Source organism: Monodelphis domestica, chromosome X (assembly GCF_027887165.1).
Source record: "Monodelphis domestica isolate mMonDom1 chromosome X, mMonDom1.pri, whole genome shotgun sequence".
In the NCBI taxonomy this organism is placed as follows: Eukaryota; Metazoa; Chordata; class Mammalia; order Didelphimorphia; family Didelphidae; genus Monodelphis; species Monodelphis domestica.
The window spans coordinates 30746180-30761870 of NC_077235.1; the positions used below are offsets into that span (position 1 = coordinate 30746180).

At 42.2% G+C, this 15691-nt stretch overlaps 1 long non-coding RNA gene across 1 annotated transcript in view; it reads left to right on the forward strand.

The window, feature by feature from the left end:
* LOC103094104 (uncharacterized) overlaps positions 1–13698 on the forward strand; it is a 73069-nt gene extending 59371 nt beyond the window's left edge. The window contains exon 10 of the long non-coding RNA XR_008914420.1: positions 13539–13698. This is a non-coding gene — a long non-coding RNA (uncharacterized LOC103094104). The remainder of the gene's footprint in view (positions 1–13538) is intronic.
* The last annotated feature ends 1993 nt before the right edge of the window (positions 13699–15691 follow it).

Genomic DNA, 15691 nt, shown 5'->3' on the forward strand with positions numbered 1-15691 from the left:
TGGCTCTGAGGAGCCTTGAAATCCTGGATCCCGATAAAGGCAATGTGCTATGTCAGTGTCCTAGGTCCACAACAGCATCTTGTGCAGACTGGCAGCATTCCCAAAGCTTGGCTAGATTTAGGGAAGGGTCATTTTGTGAATGATATTTACATGCATTTTGGAGCTCCTGGGCTGTTCCAAATGAGTGCTAGTGACGTGTTTGTGGGGGTTTTATTTCCTCAGTTTTGATGAAGTCAGAATTCCCTTTCTCTTGAATGGCTCCAAATGTTCGTTAGTGCCAGACTTAGGGGGAGGGATGAGAAGAGCCAGCCAATTGGGCTTCCAAGAAAAGGGGGACCTACGCCTTTTCCAGATGCACGGGGGACAAGGGAAGAACAAGTGTTTCCAGAAGGCTGGGGATTTCAATTTCTCCTGTACACGTCTTTTCAGCTTTATCTTTTGAGGACCAAAAAGTGCCCACCTCATTACTTGCTTGAGTGCTTCAGGGATACATGATTTCATCCATGTGGGTGTTTTCTTCATTGCCGTGGAGGACAACCCCTCACTGCCTTAGCAAAAGGTCTTTGTGAACTCCAAAAACTAGTGGACAACATGAGTTCAACTAGGGTGGGTCTCAGATGACAGGTAAATAGTTTGTGGTCAAACCAAGATCTAAAGTCTTTCCAGCTTGGCAGCATCTGCTGGAGCTCAGAACCTACTGGCCTGGCCTTTGAGAGCCCAAGCCTGATTCTACATGCTGATGTAGACCTCCCCTCTCCCAACGTTGAGGTTTAAGTTCCCTTAGAACTGTCTCTTCTTCTTCATCCCCATCCTCCTGGTTGTTATTCTAGGCTGGAGCCTGAGAACCTGATAGCCACCCCCTAGCTGTCCTCCCTGCCTCTAGCCTGCTCCTCTTCCCAATTCCCCATGTACATACACACTTGCCCTTCTGTAAAATAAAAAGGTTGACTAGCTGAGCTCTTGGGTTGTTTTCAACTCCAACGTTGGTCTTCCTAAAAGATGAGGAGTTGATCCCCGCCCCCCCCCCCCAATTAGCCACGAGTAAGTTTATAGTCAGATTTGAATTGGATCCCATCTGCCCTACTACTCTAGGCTCCACCACCCATCTGGATCGAAGGAGGTGAGGACATTTTGCTACACATCCATTTTAGAAGCTTTCTAGCCTCTAAGGCCTTCAATTCAGAGCTATAGCTGTTCCGTGACCATGGCCCTAGTGAAAGATGACGTAGGGCCTAGCCAAGTGACTGCTGACCTGAGACCAGGCTCTCTACCTTGGTTCCATCACAGCCTTGTAGAATCTCAGAGTTGGCAGGGATGTCAGAGGCCTTCTAGGCCTGAGATGAGCATCCCCCTTCTCTAGCATCTGGACCCCAAACAAGCATCCCCTCTATACCATCCTTTACCAGATGGTCATCCAGCCTCCGGTATGGAGAACCAACTCCATTGACATTCGATGTTGAGATAGCTCTGGTAGTATGGGAGAGCTTCCTTAGGTGGAGCTCAAGTTTGCATTCCCAGGAACTTTTCCTCATTGCTGCAGAGCCAGACCCATCTTTCTGCCCATGACAATCCCTTGATATCTGAGAATGCTGACTATCCCCGCCCCCCCCCCCCCCAGCTTTGTCTTGCTTCTGCTCTCCTTCACACGTGCTACAAAAGCATTTATTAAGCATTTACAGTGAATGGAACTCTGAGCTAGGCCCTGGGGGAGATGGGAAGGTCACGGAAGACCTGCTCACTGCCTTTGAGAATTTTGAGATGTAAAACCAGGTCTAAGGGAGATGTTTCATACCAGGGAGAGCTTCAAGGGAGTGAGATTTAAGTAATGAATTCATAGGCAGGAAGGAATTCTACAAGGAAAGAGAGGGAAGAGGGCGTTTCTGGCACAAGGTAGCGCGTTCTATGGGAAGACTTGGAGGTATATTCTCATGGGGCATCTTCTCAGGGCAGAGAGGAATCCAATTTGTCTGGAGTCTAGAGGGTGGAGGATGAAACGAAGCTGGAGAGTGAAGAAGAGTCCCAGGTTAGGACGGAACCTGAATAAAGGGAATAGGGAGCCCCTGAATATTTTTGAGTAGAGGAGTGACCTGATTTTGTCTCTTCTCCAGGTTAAATATCCCTGGTTGTTTCTGTGAAGTGGTTTCAAGTCCTTTTATTATCCTGGTTGCTCATGATCAGTTATTTCTCTCCCCTACCCCATGAGTCCCGCCCCCCCCCCATAAAACATGCTCAGTTGGCTTTTCAGGGGGGGCAAAGAGAAGGCGAATATTCCCCTTTTGGACCTTTACTTTGCTTCCTAGAGAAAGAGGCTTTACAAATCCCCCAACATATTGATTCTGGGGAGAGGGTCAGAGGCCTCACTCGTGGCTTCCAGACAGGGAAGGATAGCTGAACCAAGGATCATCGAGGTGAGGGAGGATTCTCAGGAGCCTGGCTACAGCTAGATGGGACAATGTGCTAGTAATTCCCCGGATGAAGCTCCAAAGGTCCACAGGATTGACTGGGATTTTCCAGTCAGCTTAGGTAGGATCTCCCTGGGTTTGGGAAGTGGTACTACCAACTCCGCCGGGGCAGCAGGAAAAAATGTAGTCAGTTGGTTAGCAGAGGAACTGTGGGCTGAAGCTCCTGATGCCTGGGCTGGGTCCCAGGATGCTTCTGGGATCTTATATAGAATCTGAGGACCTACCCTCATTTACTGGGCTCAGATCTGTCTTGGGGAGGGGAGGGGAGGGGAGCTGAGGGGTGGTTCTGAAGTTGTTTAAGCACCCTGAAAAAGGCCTTCTCTTTCCCTCCTCACCTTTCCTCCATGCCCCTCCAAGCTTCTTTTGAGGGAACAGTGCAGTGAAGACTTGTACAACTTGTGAGACTTAGACTGCTTAGCAAACCTCCTGCCGCTGTCCCCTGCCCCCCAAATCCCTAACTGATGGAGAACTAGAGGCAAGATCCTGCTTCGTTCCCACTTCAGCCAAGGTGTACCAGACAGGAGCCCATCTTGTAGCCCCTATCGGAAAACTATTTGGGATGGTAAAAAGACCAGCTAGGTGGCACCACAGTGGAGAGAGCTCAGGGTTTAGGATCAGGATCCAGTCTCAGATGCTTCCTAGCAGTGTGACCCAGGCCAAGTCACTTTACTTCTGTGCCTCAGTTTCTTCATCTATAAAATATGGATGATAATAGCACCCACCTTGCAGAGTTGTGAGAACCAAATGAGATAATGTGTATAAAGTGCTTAGCACAAGTGCTTAGCCAGCACAGAGTAGGTATTATACAAATGCTTACTCTCTACCCCACCCTCCAAATCTAGACCTTAGAGATCTGGGTTTGAATTCTGACTCTTCTACTTAAACTGTGATCTTGGGTAAGTTAATTTTCTTCTCTGAGCCTCAGGTTCCTCTTCTGTAAAAAGAGGAAGATGATATCCAACAACTCTTCCAGCTGCCATTTTAGGATCTCTTAATCATTGCCTGCCCTGTTCTGGGTGGGAGAGGCTAGTAATCAGGCCCTGTGCCCTGCTCCAAACAAACCAACATCTGTGCACATCCACATCCCTCCCCCAACTCTGCTCTGTCTCTACATGCCAGCTGTTCAGGGGAAGGAGGTCTCTAGCATGCCCCATTGGACCTCCAGGCTTTTCTGTAAATCCCCCTCCTCCAATCCTTCACTGCCCCCCTACCAGAATTCTCCGCTCACCAGCACTGTTGTGTCTGCATGTTTTGACCTCCGTGCACCACTCTTGCCACTGCCAACAGTGGGCTCTTGCTTCGTGACGCTCCTAAATACTATAGCTTCTCTGCTAGATTACTGTGACCAGCCATTCTTCCCAGATGTTCTGCCACAGCCAGATGAAGGGGGCAAGAATTCTTCCTGTATAAAGTGCAGCCCATCCAGAGCAGAAAGAGAGAACCTTTTTGTCCCTTCTGGTGAGCGGGATTGACCTATAGGAAGCCAGATCAATGAAGGGTCATGTATAAGTCAACAGAACGACATAATTTTTTTAATAGAGTCAGAGAAATAGGAAATGGACCATATGCCTACTTTTCATGAGAAAATAAATAAAGAAAAGAAAACTTCACTCAGTACTGGAGAGTTATAAAAACACGACATCCGTGACTATCAAAGTCCTGGGAGGCAATGATATAATTCGTTTAATATTCTTGCCTTTAAGAAAAAATAACATTAACAAACCCCATTCAACCCTCTAGGTCAGAGGTTTTTAACCTGGAGGGTCTGTAAACTCATTTTCAAAAATAATATTTTCATAACTATTTAAATAGAGTTGGTTTCCTTCATAATTCTGTGGATTTTTAAATACATTTTAAAAACATTATCTAAAGAAGGGCACCGTAGAGTTCACTAGGCCATCAGAAGGGTCCGTGACCAAAAAAATTAAGGTCTGTTCTAAAATTTTTCAAAATTAAATTTTATTTTCTTTCAATCAATACAAATGATCTTTCACCTCTTCCCTGTCCCGTCCCCCAATTAAGAAAGAAAGAAAAGCAAAAGCCTTATTATGTGTATAGTCAAGCAAAACATTCCTACATTGGTTATGTCCAAAATTTCCATCTTGGTATGCAGTTTTTGCAGTATTGTCACTGTATAGACCGTTCCCTTGGTTCTTCTCACTTCATTCCATCATTTCATATGGATCCTTCTCAATTTCTAAAACCATTCCCTCAATTTCTCCCAGCACAACGATATTCCATCACATTCATCTACCATAATTTGTTCAGCAGTTCACCATTTTCTGGAAGTCCCCTTGGTTTCCAATTCTTTGCCCCCACAATAAGAGCCACTATAAACATTTTTGTCCATCCTTAGAGTTTGTTTTGTTTAAGACTAATCCCTACTTAATCTACCTTTTCTCTTCATTTCCTCCCTTGTCCCCTTTCCCTCCTGTTTCTCTGTTGAGTGAAATGTATTTCTTTACTCAGCTGTATGTGCATGTGTATTTCCCGTCCCTGCCTTGGACCACTTTAGATGAGAGTGAGGTTCAAGTGTCAATCACTCCTCTCCCCCCTACTCCTTGTTTGTATAGACTTAGACTTATACATTCCAATTATTTGGGTTAATTTTCCCCATCCTTCCTTGTTCTTCCTCTCCCTAGTATATTCCTTTTCTACTCTTTCTGTTTAAGATCATCAAAGCAGAACAGAAGCAATCCTAGGTTGTCCTCTGTCTAATTAGCCTCCCTCTGTGACCCTGATGATGATAAGATTTTGAGGGATCACACGTATCATCTCCTCATATTGGAATGTAAGCAGTTTGTTTCTTTTTTTAATCCCTTATCATCATTTGTTCATCTTTACCTTTTTATAATTCCCTTTGACTCCTGGGTTTGTACTTTGAAGTTTCTATGTACCACTGATATTTTCATCAGCAATGTTTAGAAATCTTTTTCACTGAAGGTCCATTTTTCTCCTGTAGGATTATACTTAGTTTGGCTAGGTAAGTTATTCTTGGATATAAACCTATAGTATCTTTTACCTTCTGGAATATTCTATTCTAAGTTGTCCACTCCTTAAAAGTGGTGGCTGCTAAATCTTGTATGATTCTGACTATGGCTCCTTTGTACTTGAATTCTTTCTTTCTGAAAGTTTTAGAGCTTGGCTATAATGTTCCTGAGAATTTTCATTTTAGGGTTTCTTTTGGGAGATGGCCAGTGGATTTTTTTCTATTTCCACTTTACCCTCTGGTTCTGAGAGTTTTGACCTGTTTTATTTTATGCTTCCTTGAAATATGATTTCTTTTAGGTTATGACTATCAGGTGGTCTAATGATTCTTAAGTCATCTCTCTTTGATCTGTTTTCTAGGTTAGTTGTTTCTACTATGAGATATGTTACATTTTGTTTGACTTTGTTTTTGATATTTCTTGTTATCTCATGGAATAAGTGTCTTTTATTTTGTCCATTCTAATTTTCAGGGAGTTTGTTGCTTGAGTGAAGTTTTATACCTTTTGGGTCAAGCTTTTAATTCCCTTTCTAATACTTTCATAGTTGTCATTTCTTTCCAGTTTTTTTCTTCTAGAGCCTTTGTTTCCTTATAAAAACATTTTAAATTCCTTTGTTTTAGACTCTCATTTCATCTCTACCAGAAATTCTAGTCGAACTTGTTGCCAAGCTTGATTTTTGTTTGAGGCTTTCTTGTAGATTATTTAGTGTATAATCTTTTGAATTTTTGTCTTGTGCATCTCTGTCACCATAATAGCATTTTATGGTGATATCCTTTCAGTCATCTTCCTGACTTCAGGCTTTATATTAGGGGTAAGTTCTGTGTACTACTGGAGGGAATGTGTAGGCTGGTCCTACTGCTACTTTCTTGGAGTAATACATTTTTTTCTAGGATCTCAGGAACAGCTCAGGTTGGGGACTTTTAAGCTTTCAGTGCTCCTAGTGTGGTCTGATCTTGGGAAAAGTCTGATCACTGCCCTCCTGGTCTGAGCTCTTAAAGTTCTCTGTCCTGGATTTTGATCTGAGCAAATTGCCTACTTTGGAATTCCCATAGACAGTGGATTTCACTCCTGTCATCCAGTTGGGAAGCTCTGTTGTTTCAGAGTAGCAGAACTGCAGAATCCCCTTGGGTCTGAGATTCCTGCCCTAGATATTCCATTGCAGCCTTCAGATTGAGTCAGGGGCAGGAACAGCTTCATTCCTGTCTTTAGAACCACACATCTGCAGGTGACTTTTGCACTAGCTCCATTGATGGTGAACCTATGGCATGCAGGCCAGAGGGGGCACTCAGAGCCCTCTCTGTGGGTATTTGCACCATTGCCCTAGCACAATGTTTGCCAGAGTTCATTACTAGAAAGCCAGATTGATATGGGGCCGGGCTGCTCCCTTCCCCCTTTCCATAGGTACCTTAGGACATTTTTCACATCACCTGCCCTCTAAAAGGTTTGCCATCACTGCACTAATTCAATCAGTAGAGAACCTGGGGCTGGTTACTGCTCCTCACCCTGGAATGACACTTCTCTCTTTGGCACCACTCCAAATCTCACCTCTGCTTCTTTTACTTGGACCAGTCACTTAACCTTTCTGGTGACCTCAGTTTCCTGATCTGTTAAAGGAGAAGGAAGAAGACTATATAATCTCCAAGTCTCCTACTTCCAATTCTTATGTGTATGCCTGATGACTTAATGAAAGATTAGAAAATACCCCAAAGTCATCAAACTTCAGAATGGCTACTTTGCTATTTGTGGGTGATTTTGGAAGGCTTATTTCAAACCCAGCCTGCTCCTGTTCAAAGGAAATTCCATTTATAACCAAGAAATGCAAGACCTCATTGCTGTCCTTATCAAACTATTATCCATTAGGCAATGGTTCAGGGGAGGCACAGGGCCTGGAAAATCGCATGTGTTGTGTATACATGAGGAGAAAACCGATGCTGAGACGTGTGTGGTGAGAAATGTTTTTTCATTCTGACAAGGTAGATTGAGGGCAAGCAGTGCTAGGCTGGTAGTCAGTGAAGTTAGGTCTCCAATCCTTACTCCACTGCTTTTCCCTTGTAATAGGGTGGCTTGAGTGGCAGACATGGACTGGCCAATGAGGGTTGGGTCCTTAGAGCATGCTGGCCTTACTCCTGGCAGGGAACATTTCTGGCCTTGTTCCAAGCCACATAGAAGTTTGACAAGCCTGCTTCCTGCTCCCCAACCCTTTCTCCCACTATAGAGCACTTGCAGGTATCCTCTGACTTTTTCTTGTCTGTTTACTATGTGGTAACAAAAAGTCTTTTGATTGGCTGCTGAGGTGGAACTGACTGGCCATACCAAAGGTTTGAATAGACAATCTCCCATCCCTGATGGCTTCAGAAAAGGAAGAAGTACTATATATCTTGGGGTCAGAGGACCAGTAGAAGCTACTGCCCCACTGGATTCCTTGTATCTGTCAACAAACACATAGTGCCTCTTTTTCTGGTGTTTCTTTCTGTTCCTGATCGTAGGTCAATGGATATCCTGAGATGCTAGTACCCAGGTGGTTGGTGGGTCTGGAAGATCTATCATGGGGAGCTCCCAGTTAGCCAGCAAGATGGGAGATCCATCAAATCCGTCTGAGGGCCCACCAGCAACTGGAGTCCTGGAGACCTCATGGTATCCCTGAATAGTGTCCTGATTGATGTAGGGCAGCAAAGAGCCAGTGAAGCCAAGCAAAGGATCCCCCTTTCTCTAGCTATACCACAATTAGGACCGAACTTGGTGATGACTCCAAAATGGGAGAAAAGGGCCTCCAGGGCCAGGAAAGAGCTTATTCCCTCAGTGGCAGGAGTGGGGTATATATTATATATAGCAGTGATGGTGAACCTATGGCACGGGTGCCAAAGATGGCATGTAGAGTGCTCTCTGTGGGCACCCCCCGAGTTACTAGAAAGGCAGAGCTGCTCCCTTCCCCCTTTCCCTTGTGCCTGAGGACATTTTTTCACATCCTCCCCTTTGCCCAGCAGCACAATGGGAGCACCCAGTGGGGTAAAGTGGGCAGCTCACAGGTGGCAGAGCTGGAAGGGAGCCGAGAATTTGTGCCATTCCCCTCCCTCTCTCTATATTCTCTGAGGACATTCCTCACTTCACCTGCCCCTCTGCCCAGCAACCCAATGGGAGTGCTTTCTCCCTCCCCTGTGCAGAGTAAGGTGGGGGCATGGCACTTGGTCTCTGGGGGGTGGGTTGGCATGGCACTTTGTCTGGGGGAGGCGGGGCCCAGCACTCCATTTCTAAAAGGTTCGCCATCACTGGTATATAGTGTAATTACCACTTTGATTCTTTTCTCTCTGAGAACCAAGTAGGAGTGTAGAGGGGAGAGTAAGATTCCTGTATTAGAGAGATGGCAGCATACTTTGGTTATTGCTATACCTTCTGAGTAACTACCCTTTTGTAAAAGCTGACTGATGTTAATTGATCAATTGGCATTGGGGAGATGTTAACTCATTAAATGATATTGGGAAAGTTACAGAGTTCAGCCCCGGCCCCTAGGGGTTACGGTTAGCCAGTGGGAATTTGGAAGTAGCCCTGAACCCATACTGGATTTAAGGTTTCCTGTGCTCCAGATTCAGTCCTTCAGTTCAAAGCTGTGTAAAAGTCAAACGATTGCTCTAGAGAGGAATCAGGGGGAAGCTGCATCAATCAATCAAGGAATCGACAAGCATTTACTAAGGCTTGCTTTGATGGTAAGTGCTAGAAAAAGACAAAAGAAACCAGTCCTTGTCCTCAGAAGAGCTTACTGCAGCATAAGTGAGTACAAAATATATCAGAAGCGAAGGCCAAAGTGATCTGGGGAGGGCACCAGCATCTGCGGGCAGCAGCAAAGGCCTCATGGGATGTGAGCTGCATCTTGAAACCATCTAGGCTTTACATTAGGATATTGGCCTAAGATTAGGAATTAAAAAAACACCAGAGGGGGGCAGCTGGGTATCTCAGTGGATTGAGGGCCAGGCCCAGTGATGGGACGTCCTGGGTTCAAATCTGGCCTCAGACACTTCCTAGCTGTGTGACCCTGGGCAAGTCACTTGACCCCCATTGCCTAGCCCTTACCACTCTTCTGCCTTGGAACCAATACACAGTACTGATTCCAAGACAGAAGGTGAGGGTTTAAAAAAACACCAGAGGAGGCGAGAGAATATACCAGGTATGGGAAATAGCCAGTGCAAAGGCCCAGAGGTGGGAAGGGGTGATATTCTGTGTGAGGAAGAGCAAGGAGACTAACGGGGAGTAATAAATAATAAGACTAGTCAGAATGTGAAGGGCATTAAAAGTCAAACATTGGAGTCTCTACTTGATCATAGGAGCAATAAGGAATCATTAAACTTTTTGGTCCAGTTATTAATAGACACCCCAGGGATGAGAGTGTCTAGGAGGAGAAGCACTGTTAAGTGCTGCAGGGAGGTCAGGAAGGATGAGAATTGAGAGAAGGATGGCGAACATGGCAACCAATCAACTACAAGCAGGTGGTAAATACCAGGAAGGTAGGAAGCTTTGTCAAGTGCTGAAAACACAAAGGCCAAAGAAAACCAAACCCTGCTCTCTAGGAACTTACATTTAAACGGGAGAGGCAACATGCACACGTATACGTATGTGACATTCTCAGCTCAAATGTATCCATGATCTCATCCATTGGGGAGTTTTTCATCTGTGCAGCTGACAACCTAGCCATGCCTGTCCATCCTGTGCTACTCATGTCTGTGTTTTTTGAGTTGAGTTAAGCCTTTTAATTCAGCGATACCAAAACTGTTTAGTCAAACAGCCCCAAGCCCATTTCATCATCGGACTCCTCGGATTTTTCTTTTTTTTGGCTTCCTCTTTCTTCTCCTCAGCAGGGGCAGCTGTTCTAGCAGGAGCGGCACCTCCAGCTGCTGGGGTAGGTCCACCACTCCTACAGGGCAGATGAGACTTCCAGTGTTTACATTGGACAAGGCCTTTGCAAATAAGCCAGGCCAGAATGGTTCCACACTTACACCTGCTGCTTTAATGAGTGCGTTAATTTTATCCTCCATGACCTTGACAACCTCATCTTTGTGAAGGATGCAGGCAGAGGAGACTTCCTCTATTTGGCCTAACATATGGAGGGGAGCAGTGGTGTTCTCCGACGGTCCATCAGTCACACACGCAGACAAAAGTTGAGATTATTGGTAACTTTGAAGAGAGTGCTTTCATCTGAGTGATGAGGGTCCAAGCCAGCTTTTAAGAGGTTGACAAGTGAGTGAGGAGAGAGGAAATATAGCTTTTCCTTTGGGTAGATTTACATTTTTAAATTCTGAAGTTAAGAGCATTTCTGTATACAAAGCAGAACACACAAAAGAATGTTCTGGATGGAACCATTCATCTCTATTTCATGCCACTTATTTGAAAAAAGTATACAATAAATCCCACATATTCTTTTCTTTTAAAACCATTACCTTCGATCTTAGAATTAATACTGTGTGTCTGTTCTGAGGCAGAAGAGCTGTCAGGGCTACTTAATGAGGGTTAAGTGACTTGTCCACAGTCACCAAGCTAGGATGTGCCTGAGGTCACATTTGAACCCAGGACCTCCTGTCTCTGAGCCTTGCACTCAATCCTTTGAACTACCTAGCTGCATCCCCCAATGTTATTTTTAAGGCTTGCTTATCTGTGCTTCCTTCTCATCTGCTCTCTTCTATGCTTTTAAAAATGTTCCACCAGCCCTCTTTTTTTAGCATCACTAGTTCTCCCTTCCTCCAATTAAAAACTGAGAAAATTAAAAAAAAAAACCTTTATAACAAATAAACATAGTAGAGCAAATGCCCCATGGTGGCAATGTCCAAGAATGCCCAGCAGCAGATGGGTAATATGCCAGAGCTCTTAAGTCTTTCAGAGTTGTTTTTTCTCACGTTATCATTAGAGAAATTGTTCTCCAGGCCGTGTCCCATTCATGCTACCCAGAATGCTCTAAAATAGCTAACCTCTTTCATTATTTCTCATGGCAGAAGAATATTTTATTAAGTTCAGACATTCCGCCATTGTCTAAATGGCCACGTAAGGCACTCCCATATAGTTTGGTTCTTGTTTTTTCTTCTCTTTTTTCCCATCTCCTGTCCCCAGAATCTGGAAGGTGGTTGGTTTGTGGCTCTTTCCTCCCTCTTGATCCCCTAAAACTATAATAGTAGTGGGATTTTAAAAATATACTGGTAGGAATCTTTTTTGGTTTACTCATTTCTTATGCATGTGAAGCTTATTGCAGTATATGGCTTAAGAAATTGTTCTAACCCTATTTTCTGCCAAACAGCTTTCTGATTTTTCCCGCAGCTGTTGTTGAATACAGAACCCTTCCCTCCATCATTTGTGTTTCTGCACGTACAGTTTGTTTCCTTCTAGATCTTCCTTGGCTAGCCTATTCTACTGATCTACTTTTCTATTTTTGTAACCATTACCGAATACTCTTGGTGATTACAGCTTTATAATGTAATTCATGATCTGGTAATACTAGGCTTCCTTCATTCCTAGTTTTTTTCATTTTTTTTCTCTTGAAATTCTTGACCTTTTGTCTCTCCAAATGAATTAAAAAAAAGTCTAGTTCTATAAATTAACTCCTTGGTAGATTGACTGGTATGGTGCTGAATCTGTACATTAAATTTAAATAGCATGATTTTTTATTATACTTGATATTTTAGCTGTTTTTTTCTTTCATTTTTATATTAAATTGTATGTTTTCAATTATCAAGCATTTATTTTTTCTCCCTCACACTTCCCCTTCACTGAAGAAAAAAAAGAAAAAAAATCTTAGTAACCAGTATGCAAAATCAAGCCAAACCAATTCCCATATTGGCCATTCCAAAAATGTGTGCCTCATTTTGCATATTAGCTTTGGACTGTTTTTCTTTGGTATATGAGGGACTTTTTAACTGTTTACAAGACTTGTAGTTTAATATTGAAATAAGGAAACTTGTATAACATTTCTTCCAGAGTTAAATTCAGGTTTTTTTTTCTACCAATGTCCTACGGATTCTATCAAATTATACTTTACTCTCTGTTTTCAATACTTCTGAGCAATTTTCTTGTATGATTTGCTGAAGTATAATAAGATTCAGACTTTTTCATTCATCTTTCTTTCCTCAAAAGACCTATGATCCTTTGATTATCTCTGCACATTTTGTCTTCAAAGTCACTTGCTCTGACTTGTAGAGAATTCATTTGTTCTTTCAATTGCATTGTCGATTTTTTAAAGCCTTACCTTCTGTCTTAGAATCAATACTAAGTATATGTTCCAAGGTAGAAGAATAGTAATTGGGATTTAGTGACTTGCCCATGTTCACAAAGCTAGAAAGTGTCTGGGAACCTGATTGTTTTTCAGTTTTATTCTGTTCATCTTCAGCCACTGCCTTTTTGAGTTCAAATATTCCATTCATTTTTTTTCAGAAAATCTACTATTTTGTGAGAGATATTATTAGGCAATTTTATTCTAAATTGTCCATATTCTCTTGCTTACTTTTAAAATTTCTTCTTAGCTCTATTTTCCATCCTCATTTCTTCTTTTAAATTTTCACTTTCCTTCTGAACCATTTGATAGGTTCTTTAAGTTATTTCATTATAATTTCTGGAGGTATCTCATAATTATAGCAATATTTTCCCTTTCATTAGGTCTTTTTTCTAAAATTAAATTTCCTTTACTCTATAATATTTGCCAATTTTTTACTCACTTTTTCTTTTGTCACCAGGCATTCTGTTTGCTTTACTCTGAGGTTTTTGTTGTGAAGTATTTTTCCTTTGTCTTGTTTGTTATTCTTTCACTCTATTTGGCCCAGTTCTTATTGTGTTGGAGATTGTAGAGGGGAGTTGACTTAGATACCACACCTCATTTAGTATCTCTTGCGGGAAGTCACCTTCCTCTCCTGTTTTTTACCCGTCCTTCCCCTTTCATTCATTTGGTTTCATGACTTTCTAACTAAGAATAAACTTTCCAAGAAAGATTAGAAATATACTCCAATTAGCAAAGTCAGCCTGAAGATCTTTCAGGATAAAATAGGATTAGCCTGACAAATAGATGAACAATGGAGAAGATCTGTAAAGATTTCTATAACAAGCTTTTTTTTTTATCCATCAGGGACATTGGAGCTATCACATTCCCAGAGCTACTACTGTGGAAATGGCACCAAAGAAAATTAACACAGTAAGATTAACTGAACTAGACCAACCATACACAGAGGTAGGACCATATTGGAGGTAGTGTGATTCTTAAGACATTCAGGGATTATTTCTCAAGTACAAGGGGGAAGATTCCAAAGGTATGGAAAAATCTCAGATTATTTTACAATTATTTGAAAAGGTGACTATTTCCTTATTGATAAATGACTAAAAGTATTAACAGGTAGCTTTTGGATGAAGAAATCTAAGCTTTTATTTATTTATTTATTTATTTAATTTTATAGTATTTTATTTGATCATTTCCATGCATTATTCATTAAGGACAAAGATCATTTTCTTTTCCTCCCTCCCACCCGCCCCCGGAGCCGATGCGTGATTCCACTGGGTATCACATGTGTTCTTGATTCGAACCCATTGCCATGTTGTTAATATTTGCATTAGAGTGTTTGTTTAGAGTCTCTCCTCTGTCATGTCCCCTCAGCCACTGTAGTCAGGCAGTTGCTTTTCCTCGGTGTTTCTACTCCCATAGTTTGTCCTCTGCTTATGGATAGTATTTTTTCTCCTAGATCCCTGCAGATTGTTCAGGGACATTACACCACCACTAATGGAGAAGTCCATTACGTTCGATTATACCACAGTGTATTAGTCTCTGTGTACAGTGTTCTCCTGGTTCTGCTCCTTTCACTCTGCATCACTTCCTGGAGGTTGTTCCAGTCTCCATGGAATTCCTCCACTTTATTATTCCTTTTTGCACAATAGTACTCCATCACCAACATATACCACAATTTGTTCAGCCATTCCCCAATTGACGGGCATCCCCTTGTTGAAATCTAAACTTTTAATATTCATTTGAAACATGCTCCAAATCTCTAATAATTAGAGCAATGCAAATTAAAGCAAAGTTGAGCAAAAAGAAAAATGATAGGTATTAGAGCAGTCGTGGGAAACATTAAAACCTTATTGATAAAACTATAAACTGGTCCAGCCATTCTGGAAAGCAATTTAGAATTGTGTCCTCAAAGTTATTAAAATGTGCACATCCTTTGATTCAGTGATACCAGTACCATACCCCAAAGAAATCAAAGAAAGAGAAAAAGGACCCCAGGCAAAAATATTATAGTAGCTATTTTTGTGCTGACAAAGAACTGGAAACTAAAGAGGGTACCTTTCTATTGGAGAATGGTTGAACAAGTTTTGGTATGTGAAGACGATGGAATACTACTGTGGTATAAGAAATGATGAAGGGGATGACTTCAGAGAAACCCGGGAAGACTCATATGAACTGATGCAGGGTGATGATGCGAATAGAACCAAAACAACTTATAAAATAACAATAACATTATAAAGACAAACAACTATGAGAGACTTCAGAATTCTGATCAATGCAATGATTAGAAATGATTCCAGAGGAGTCATGATGAAACATGCCACCCACCTCCTGACAGACAGAATATCAACTAGGAATGCAGACTGACAGATTTTTTTTACATGACCAATATGGGACTGTGTTTTGCTTGGCTATATGTATTTATTACTAAGGTTTTGGTTTTTTTTTCCTTTTCACTGAAGATGGACAGGAAAGTAGAAGGGATAGAAAATAGGTTTTGGTTAATTCCAAAAAATTAAAATAGAAAAAAGGTGATAGGCATATAGTGGGTATAAGCTGCTTTACAACAAACACTGTTACAACTAAGGTATTGTACAAAGTGGCATCAGAGAAATATGTGAATGGGGAAAAGATGAATTGTACAGGTAGTAAGAGTGAAGGATAGGGACAGCTAGGTAGCATGGACCTGGTGCCAAGAGGATCTGGGTTCAAATTTGGCCTCAGACACTTCCTAGCTATGTGACCCACTCTGATTGCCTAGTCCCTGCCAGTCTTCTGTCTTAGAATTGAGACTAAGACAGAAGGTAAGGGTTTAGAAAAAAGAGTGAAGGATAACTAATTAACAGGCTATGTTCCCCACTGGTGTACATGTGATGGTAAGAGAGGATGTAGAGGAAGGCTTCCAGCTCACTGGGTGGACCTCTCTATGTCAGTTTTACAGGAGGACAAGGACGAGATTCCCACGATATTGAGCATGATGGAGTACCATGATGGATTATAGGTCC